Source organism: Solanum dulcamara, chromosome 12, assembly GCF_947179165.1.
Source record: "Solanum dulcamara chromosome 12, daSolDulc1.2, whole genome shotgun sequence".
NCBI classification, from domain to species: Eukaryota; Viridiplantae; Streptophyta; class Magnoliopsida; order Solanales; family Solanaceae; genus Solanum; species Solanum dulcamara.
This window is the reverse complement of record NC_077248.1, coordinates 20,803,403-20,814,515: the sequence shown is the minus strand read 5'-3', so window position 1 is coordinate 20,814,515 and position 11,113 is coordinate 20,803,403. Positions and strand designations below refer to the sequence as shown.

The 11,113-nt window shown below is 37.5% G+C and overlaps 1 pseudogene; it reads right to left on the bottom strand.

Annotated features, from left to right (window-relative positions):
* Nucleotides 1-2,616: 2,616 nt before the first annotated feature.
* LOC129875676 (uncharacterized) lies at nucleotides 2,617-10,835 on the bottom strand (annotated as a pseudogene).
* Nucleotides 10,836-11,113: the final 278 nt, after the last annotated feature.

The window sequence follows — 11,113 nt, the reverse complement described above, 5'->3', positions numbered from 1 at the left end:
ATTCCTTCCTTCAGTTCTATGATTTCTCAACCAATTCTCCGATTTACTTTCCTACAAAATAAGCACAACTACCATCAAATATTCTAAAAGTACTAAAAAACCATGCTCATTCTTCAGTTTAAAGCACTAAAAGTACCATAAATCCATGGTACATCAACACCCTCAACTTAAAATGGTTGCTTGTCCTCAAGCTACACTACAATACTAAAACACTAATATGACACAATGCAGAACAATATTAAGAATGGATAACAATCAAAGGCTATTAACTCTTGACCCATTCCAATTTCCATCAATGATCCTATTGCAACCATTATGTCAAATCAAACTAACTTATATGGATCAATATTAGACACTTCAACACCAATAGACAAATTCACATCCCAAAAACATTATTCACCATTTTTATGACTATTTAGACAATGCCACTTGTGCCTTCACTGGAAAGAAGTCTCTTTTTCACTCATATTTGCAAATATTTCTTTAAATTCAGGGACATGGGAATCACTCACACTCACAAAACAAATTTAGATTTTTATACATAATACCATAGGCTTGCCATTATTTTCAAAATTAGACTCTTGAGCCCGTTGAATTAGGATCACTATAGAACTTTTTTGCCTAGTAACGTAGACTCAGGGACAGGTGTGGTACATTTCATTTTAGTGATTTTCTTCCCTCCTCAAACACTGCATTACCCTTGAGTCCACATCTTACAACCCACAATTTGTTTCACTCTTTTTCTCTGCTTTTTGCTTTTGCCTTAGGTGTGACTTTTGTTTGTTCGTTTCACAACATTTTTCTTATGCTTTGTACTTTTCATTGCCAAATATTGCTAAACCATTTATTCTTCTTAGCCAAAATATTTTTTTCTTTCTTTTCACACATCTCTTTTCAAACCTTTTCTTTTCCTGCATTTCTTTTCTCATACCCCTTCTATTATTGCTTTCCTCTCATAGTAGCCATCCTCAACTTAGGATTTTGGCCTGAGTTGAGTTGCGCATTATCCTAGGATGGACCAGGGACAAAACAATAGATTACATAAGGATTAGGGAAATTTGAAACACACATTTATTTGATCAAAAAGGTTTTTTAAAAGCTTATATCTTTGGTTCAAAGGGTAAAACAATGTCCAGTTGGCTCTTTTAAGGATTATTGGACTAATTCAAAGATGGACTATGATCCTTTCCTAATCAACAATTCAATTATCACAGTATGATCAATGGAGAAAGTTTTAGAATGACAAAAATAGTCCGAACACACAAATACCTTACACACACTTGGCATCAAGTTTCATCGTCAATTATCAATCTTTGGTTCATGTTGCAGTCTAAGTCATATGTTATCATACCAGTTTACATCATGTCACACAAAGATCCTACATAGTTAATATATCAAAGAAGCAGTCACAACAATTCAAGTATATTTTGGAGAGGTCTATTTATTTTCGTTTAAACCTTCTAGCCATAATGCAATAGATCCCTACTCTTATTTCACATTTACATCCTAAACATGTCAGTTCAACATATATTAAACATGTCCTATGGGTCCTTATCCAGAGTCTTGGTATGCTTAGATTCCGGTTCCCCAGCAGACTATTGAATCTCTTTTTGCCTTGGTGTGCGAGACAACAGAGGGGAAGCTTAGCCTTTTTCTCCCTTGTGGATCTATTACAACTAGCAATTCTGATAAATATTATTATAGAAATTAGGGATAATTCAATAGAAATCAGTTATATCCAGCCTTGATTCACATCACAAACATTGTCCAATGATTCATGAAAATATGCGAAGAGCAAAGTTGGCGCATCTGATCTTTCTTCGAACACAGGCAAGAAAACTCCAAGGATTAATTGAGTGTCTAGGGTACTCAAAATTTTCATAGATACTCATGAATTCATAACCACATCACCCCTACTTAGAAAAGCCTTTCATTATCCTCAATGCAATACAACAAAAAGTAATAAGTTCTGGGCAGAAGAAAAAAGAACATATGGTGCATAAGTGTTGAAGTCTATATGGTGGCATCCGGGTCTATAGGTGTGGATCCTGGTGTTGCAGCATGTGGTAACATGGTTGTCTGTACATTATCATCATGAGTGTCAACACGTGAGCTTAAAGCTCCAATAGAATATTGCCTCTCCTCCTCTCACCATATCTCCTAGGTCATTCTAGATGCCTAAGTGGCCTCCTCAATATCATGGTGTTCCTTCTTTTTTCTTCTCCTTTCCCCATCCATTTCAAAAGATTCATCATCAGTATAGGGTCATTTTTCTCTTTCTTTCTCTATATCATTATCTACAAATAGATCAAACAAGTATGGTGGCTGAACGATAGGCAAAGCGAATAGTATAGAGGTTGGTGTAAAAAAAGATATGACCTCCGCATGTAGTACTCCAAGATCACTATGAATGGCATCAATGTCAAAATTGGAAAAGGACTGTAATCTCGTATTTATCCTCAGCTTAAAAACATCAATACAAGCCTGAATCTGTCGCTCTTGATCAGCTAATACAACTTCAAACTTTGCTAAATCAACTGACCTAATTAGGCCTCAGTTTGGATTTTTAGAGCTATGGATTGAGCTGCTGGATCAGCTGAACTAATTAGGCCTCAGTTATGCCTTCTGCTGCATCGAGGTGTGTATGTTTTTGGTAGAGATGATGACCAATCCTATGTGTTGTGGATATGGCATACTCGTAGATGGAACTGCTAAGGCGGTTGAGGAAGCCTCTGATGGCTCCATGGGTGGTGTTTCGAGGTCTGGAGTAGCTGCCAAATCAACCTGCACAGTCTGCTGAATAGTCTCAAACTCAGGTAGCTGCAATTCCGGATAGGGAGCATGATATTATCCAACCAGGTTTGTATCATCTTTAGTAAGACCAGGTTTTATATTCTTATTCACTCTAATCAGTGGGTTGACCCCTGCAATCAATAGAACTATGGCATCTCGGCATAGTGCAAATACAAGGTAGGAAAAAGGTATTGTGTTGTTCCGCCGAATAGCCCGCTCATGAATCTCAGAAATGATGATCTTTATACAATTGACCTCATATCCAGCTATCAAGTTGGCCACAATCACAGCTCGATCCAAAGTCAAATAGTTTTCTGCATTTGTCGGGCAAAGTCATAATCAGACAATGGCCCACCAAAACTTTTCCATAAAGTTTAATGATTCTTTCTTGATTGGCGTCCAGTGTGATACCCAATACACTTCTATGCCATGCTTAGCTATATATCCCGCTACCCATCTAAGTATCTCTCCATGTTGCATCGGGTCTCTCATAGTATTTTTATCACACACCACTTTTATTTTCTGATCAAACTCAATTGTTGAGGCTACCGGTGGAAAGTTTGTGCCATAGAGGACCTTTTGGACGATCTCTTATAATAAACTAACTAGGATCTCTCGAACCAGCGTGGTTAAGAGAATCAGCTGCTCCATCTCATTTGCCTTAGAAAGAACCATTTGTTTGATTGTTTCTCATAAGAAGCATAGAACTCACATACCATATTATTGTTGTAACTCCTAGGGTGCTCTGCCATCCACTCTAGTATGTGGCAATGAAATAAATCATGAATCTATGAGACTTCCTCTAACCCAGTTATGATCATCCATGGCTCCTCAGTAATGGATCTTCATAAATTTTTTGATCATTCCTCTCTTGCCCCATTCTATAGAAGTTAAGTAGCCCTGGAACACACCACTGCTTCGGTTGTCCTCCTATGTGTACTGGCATTGAGGGACGCTCAAGCATCAATTTTCCCATGAGGGATACAGAGCCTGAATCGAATTAGGGTACTAAGTTATCATCGCTCTATTCTGCCTTTATTGAATCCTCCTCTTCAGAATGGGGGGAGTTAATGTTACTGACGTATGCGGAGGGGAAGAGCCTCCGCTTTGTTTCGACACCAGGATGATTTGTTTGGATTTCCTCACCAAGGGTGTTTCTAAGTCATGAGAGGACTCATCTTTAGAAGTACTAGGTTTGGTGTCTATTGACGCATCCCATATGCGTCGCTTTAAAATTTATGTGGCTTCCTTTCTTAAAGGTTTATTCTTCCCACCACCTTTCTTTGAGGTTTGTTTAGGAGGTATTGTACCTATGGAGTAGGATTAAGTGCATAAACATAACAAGAAAAACAAGAAAAAAAATAAAGAAAAAAAATTAATTGGGAAATAACTATTTTTTTGGTTCTACGAGGGGGTATTTATGGGCCGTAGAAGAGTCTATGACTCGTAGAACCAACCCATAGACTCAGACCTATAGTTTTTAGTCTCTGAATCTTATGTATAAATAAACCGTATGGCTCGTAGAATTTTCTTCGGCTTGTAAGGTCATTCATAAACGTCAGTCTGTGCCACCAGAGTTTTTGTACTTGATTCTTATGAGTCAATCCTACGGGTTGTATACAAGTCCATGACTCATAGGATGTACTCATGTAAGTTGAGCATCTAAACACTTAGATACTGGAATTTTTATCATTTTATTTTGACGAGTCTAATTTACGAGCCATGGAAGATCCTACGACCCATAATTAGACTTGTAACACTTGTTTGTCGTGAGGACTTAACCACGGATCTTGAGGTCTTATTTACAAGAGGTAACTAAGACTCGTAGAATGATCTACAAATCGTAGAATCTCCTCATCTGAAACTCTACAATTTTAGTGATTTCCTTACAAATGTAGTTCAACAAGTTCAAAAAAATCCTCACTTGTTCAGTCTATTGAATTATAAACACAATTTCATCAAATAACCAATACCCCCAATTCACAAAGCAGTTCAACAAGGTAAGTTCACTCGTAATTAGTCTCATAAAAGTTGTGGCTTATGAAAGTGGAACCACTGACCATGAGGTCTGTTGTTTACGAGGGGTAAGTACGACCCGTAGAATGAACTATGAATCATAGAAAACCCCAGCTAAAAAACTCTCTAGTTCAGTGTTCCTTCACAAAGACAACACACTACTGAATTCAACATCTCCAACCATTCCTTTTTTCATTGATTATAATAGTAAATTTAGTATCTTTCCAGTTTCCTAATTCACACAACCAATTCAATAAATGGAATTCAAAATTACAAAAACCCTATAATCATCCTAACTAATCATTGTGGTTCCTCTACACTATGCAGTGGAGTAGCACATGTTCTATACATAATAGCAAAGGGAGATTTACTTACCACACTTGAAGATTTGATCCTTGGAGTCTTAATTTTGTGCTGAGACTTTTGACACAGTGAAGGGCTTAGGAAACTGAGTTGTTGGGGCTTCAATGGGGGAGATGGATGTTTTAGTGCATTTGGAAAAGATGAGAATTGGAGAGGTTTTTTGGGAGGAAGGTGAACAATGGTGGGTTGATGTATAAGAAAAAAGATTTGAACTGATTTTTTGAAATTCCCCTCTTTTATTTCATTTATCACGAGTCGGGTTGGTTAGCGTACTAAGTCCACAAAAATGGCTAGTTACAAGTTGTAATAGTATTATGATTCATAAAATCACTTCTTATATTGCCTTAACACTTAGACTTAATGAAAGAAAACATATCTGGAGTCCACGAGTGTAGGCTACGGGTCATAGAATGTTCTACGGATCGTAGAGTACACTCGTAGACTTAAAGATACATCATGTTTTGAATCAGGCATTTGATGAGTCAAGTTTATGAGCCGTAGACGTTTCTACGACCCGTAAAAATGACTCGTGTGTCTTTCTGAGTCCTTTTTAGTTTCCAGTATTTTCAATTCAACCAGGGCACATACTCAATCTTTGGCCTATTGTTTTATGCTTTTTGTGACTCTAATTTGACATGGACCCTAACAAAGTCTATGCTATCCTAAAAACTAACAAGTGGGAATAGAGAGAGACAAAAATAAAATAGACTAAATGAATAACAAAGTAAATTGGGTTACCTCCCAAGTAGCACTTGATTTAATGTCGTGGCACGATGTAAATAAGCTTAATTACTCAAACTTCACTAAGATTCCATGCTTCTAGTGTTTTGATTTCATCCTCTATTCCCATGTATACTTTTATTCATTGACCATTAAATTTGAACTTTGTACCATCCTTCTTATCTAGCTCGACTACACCATATGCAAAGACTTGACTCACTCTAAGTGGTCCTAACCATTTTGACTTGAGTTTTCCAGGAAATAAATGCATCCTTGAGTTGCAAAGAAGGACTAAGTCTCCATGCACATATGTTCTCTTTCCAATCTTTTGGTCGTGATACTTCTTCATTCACTCTTTGTACAAGACTGCGCTCTCATATGCATTGAGGCGAAACTCATCAAGCTCATTTATTTGATTCGTCCTTGTCTTAGATGTGGCATCCCAATCCATATCCAATTTCTTCAACGCCCACATAGCCTTGTGTTCCAACTCTATGAACAAATGACAGACTTCCCAAAGACAAGTTGATAAGGTGACAAACCTATGAGAGTCTTGAATGTAGTACGGTAAGCCTATAGAGCATTGCATTCGCCCACTGTCTTTACAAGTATTTGCTTGATTTCTCAATTGGAGACTTCAACTTGTCCACTATTTTATGGATAATAAGGAGTTGCTACAATATGCCAAACCCCATACTTTTCAAGTAACACTTTGAACAATCGATTGTAAAAATGGGAACCTCCATCGATGATTATTTTTCTTGGTGTACCAAATCTTTAGAAGATATTTCTCTTGAGGAAGGCAGTGACACTTCTTGCCTCATTATTGGGAAGCATGATAGCTTCTACCTATTTAGACACGTAATCAAAAGTAGTAAGGATGTACTTCATTCCACTTGAACTCACAAAAGTCCCCATGAAGTCAACTCCCCATTTGTAGAACAATTTAATGACTAGAATAGGAGTAAGTGGGAGTTCATGTTTCCTTGAAATTCATCCTTCCCTTTGACAATGATCACAAGATTTGGCAAAATTATGAGCTTCTTGATGAATTGTTGGCCAGTAGTACCAATATTCAAAATTTTGTAGGTTGTTCGGATACCACTATGATGACCTCCAATGGGCGACGAATGGCGTGTCCAAAATACTCATCATCTTGACATTGGGTACACAGTGATGAATAATACCATTGTCACAAACACGGAACAAGCATGGTTCTGCCCAAATAAACTTCTTCACATCGTACATGAACTTGCGGCGTTGGTAAACATTCAAGTCGGGTGGCATTATATCACTTATCAAGTAGTTAGCAACATTAGCAAACCGTGGAATTAAGTCATGTGATGCTGCCAATTCTTGTTCATCTGGAAAGGTATCATTTATCTCAACTTCATCGTCTAACTTTAACATCTTCTCTTCTTCAAGGCTAGAGAGATGGTCCGCAACTTGGTTTTCTTTCCCTTTTCAATCTTTCACTTCGAAGTCAAACTCTTGTAACAATAATACCCAATGAATAAGTCTCGGCTTAGCATCCTTCTTTGTCATGAGATATCTCAATGCTGCATGGTTTGTGTGTACAATGACTTTGGTGCCCAATAAGTAGGATCTAAACTTCTTAAAAGCGAACATAACGGCAATAAACTCCTTTTCGGTCATGGTGTAGTTTATTTGAGCAATATTAAGAGCTTTTCTAGCATAGTATATTGGATGTAGAATCTTCTCGCTCCTTTGTGCTAATACTATGCTAACTCTTACTCCACTTGCATCACACATAATTTCAAACGGCTTCTCCCAATCTAGTGCAATGATGATTGGAGCCGATACCAACCTTTTCTTCAACTCCTCAAAAGCTTTTAGACAAGCCTCATCAAAAACAAACTTTGTCTCCTTCTCTAGTAATTTTCATTAAGGATGAACTATTTTGGAGAAGTCTTTGATGAAAAGACGATAAAATTCAGCGCGGCGCATCCTAAGAAACTTTGAATTCCTTTGATGGAGATGGGAGTGGGTAACTTTACGATAACCTCAATCTTTGCTTTATCTACCTCAATGCCTTTGTTTGAAATCTTATGACCCAGCACTATGCCCTCTATCACCATAAAGTTACACTTCTTCTACTTGAGCACAAGGTTGCACTCTTCACACCTTTTTAGTACATCTTGGAGATGATCAAAACAATCATCGAATGAGTCACCAACCACTAAAAAATCATCCATGAAAACTTTGATTATATCTGCTACCATATTTGAAAACATAGATATCATACAACATTGAAAGGTCATCGGTGCATTACACAATCCGAAAGGTATCCTTTTGAAGGCGAAGGTCCCATATGGGCATGTGAATGTGGTCTTTTCTTGGTCTTTAGGTGTTATGAAAATTTGATTGTAACCCGAATATCCATCAAGAAAATAGTACTATCCTTTGCCAATGAAACCATCTAGCATTTGATCCATGAAAGGCATTGGAAAGTGATTTTTTTCTTTCCATGAGTTAGCTTGCGATAATCTATACATACCCTCCAACCAGTGATAGGCCTCATTAGAATGAGCTCGGTCTTTGCATTTGACACCACCATAATACCTCTCTTTTTTGGCACACATTAGACAGGACTTACCCAATTACTATCTGTGATTGGATACACAACTCCAGCATCTAACCACTTGATGATCTCCTTTTTGACTAACTCTTACATAGGTGGGTTGAGACGCCATTGGTGTTCAATGGTTGGTTTGAAATCTAGTATGAGTTGGATTTTGTGAGTACATATGCCTGGTGGTATGCCTATGATATCATCTATGTACTATTATATTTCTCTTTTAAAATGCCTAATGATTGATGTAAGTGCTTCCACTTGGTTTTGGTGAAGATCAACAGCTATTATGACCGGCAACGTGTTATTGGGTCCCAAGAATGCATATTGCAAGTGAGATGGCAGTGCTTTGAGAACCAAAGTTGGAGGTTCCTCAATGGATGGTTTTGTGGGTGGAGTTGCTCTATTCTTCAAGTCTAAGTTGAGTCTCTTTGGTCTATAATTGAAAGTCCCAAGGCCATTTAGTGCACAAACTAACTCATCATACTCTCCAACATGATGTTTATCAATGTTCATGATGACAGCAGCTAGAGATTTAACACCCAACCTCTATTCAAAAGGTATTTTTGGTTACAAATTACCGACAATATTAATCACGGAAATAACTCATAGATCATTATGATGCTTTATTGCTTAGCATACATCAAAGATTACCTCTTCATTGTTTAGTCAAAACTTTAGCTTCGTAGTTTCCATGTATACCAAAGCATGTCCAGTTTCCAAGAATGGTCTACCAAAAATAATAGAAATATCAAAGTGTACCTCGCAATCAAGAATTACGAAGTCAGCAGGGAATATGAATGATTCGACCTTCACTAGAATATCATAAATGATGCCCACGAGCTTCTTCATAGTACGATCTTCCATCAAGAGCCACATTGACATCGATTTTGGGGGCTTCTAAGACCAATTGTCAAAACACTACTAGCGGTATCAAGTTAACTCTAGCACCTAAGTCGCACAATACTTTTGCAAAATTAGACACCCCAATGGTACATGGTATGGTGAATGTGTCTGGTTCATCTTTCTTTGGAGCGATAAAGCGAGTGGCGATTGCTCTACAATAATGCAAGTTATCAGCCGGTTCAAAGCCTACTATTCTTTTCTTTGTGGCGATATCCTTCATAAACTTGGCATATCCTGACATTTTTTCCAGTGCCTCTATCAAAGGAACATTCACCAAAAATTGTTTCAACATAGTAATAAGCTTAAGGAACTTTCTATCTTTGGCCTTCTTCTTCAATCTTAGTGGAAAAGGTGGAGGATGTCTTGGAATTAGAATTGGGGTTGGAGCAACGTCTTTTGCATTGCCTGCATTCTCACCATGCTTTGTATCTCTTTTTTCAGGTTGTTTGGTGCTTAGCTCTTCACCTACTACTTCTTCCTCGATTTTGCTTTTTATTTAATCCTCACTAACAGCCACACCTTGTGTATCATCCTCAAGTTATGGCATAGGTGGATCTACTGTTTGAATGCCACTTTAGGTAGTCCCAGCCACGCATTATCGGTCATTCTTTGGATTTTAAATTGTACTACTTGGGAGAGTTCCTTTCTGGCGTGGATTCAAAGATGACAAAATTTGCCCCAATTGTTACTTAATAAGCTTTATGGATGTAGAGTGTGATTCAACTTTTTGATTCATTTCGAAAATATCATTGTGTATTTCCTTAAGATTATCCTCTGCTGCATCATACTTTTTCATCATCTTAGTCATCAGGTCTTCAATTCTCGTAAGTCCAGATCCCCCATCTCAATTTTTGGGAGGGTTGTATGCACCACTATTGTTGTTATCTCTCATTCTCAAATTACCTTCTATGTCTTGCCTGTGGTTGCAATCATTGTATCCATTACAATTATAATTGTTCTTGTAATTATAGTGTCCTTCATGATTGTAGTTATTGTCGCGGTTGTAGTAGCCCTCTCGATTGAAGTTGTTATAGTTTTGACCTTGATTTCCTTGACCTTGGCACCAAGAATCTTGATTGGATGCTTGGGTGTTAGTCCAAAACTCCCTATTTGATCATTTGCATAGTAAGCATCTTTCTCATATCCACAATCTTCATAACTTGATGCCCTACCTTGATTGTCGATTGCATTGATTTTCTCTAGTCCCATGTTTTTAAATATTAGCTTGATTTCAGTTTTTAATTGAGAAAGCTCTTGTAGTACCTCTTTATTTTGTATGTTGGGACTTTGATTTATGCGAACAGAGAGCTTTTTTCATGTTTTTTTGTCCCTAGTGCTCTAATCTTGGTTGTCTTTGTAACACAATCAAGTCTCTCTGAGGCCTCTTGGAAGGTGTTGGCCAAAAATTCTCCGCCAATGATGGTGTCTGCGATAGCTTTTCCATTGTCATCAAGTTCATGGTAGAACAGCTCAAAAAGTGACTCATCTACTATTCTATGATTTGGCACACTTCGTAGATACTTTACAAATCTTTCCCACGCTCCACAAATTTACTCTCCAAGCAACTGTTGGAAATTATTGATTCTTTCTGTTAGTTTCAACTTCTTAGACAATGGGAAATACTTTTCTACGAATGCCTTATATAATTCATCCTAAGTTGTGATGGATTTGTATGGAAGTTTGGACAACCAAATTAAAGCTTTGCCAGTAAATGATAATGGA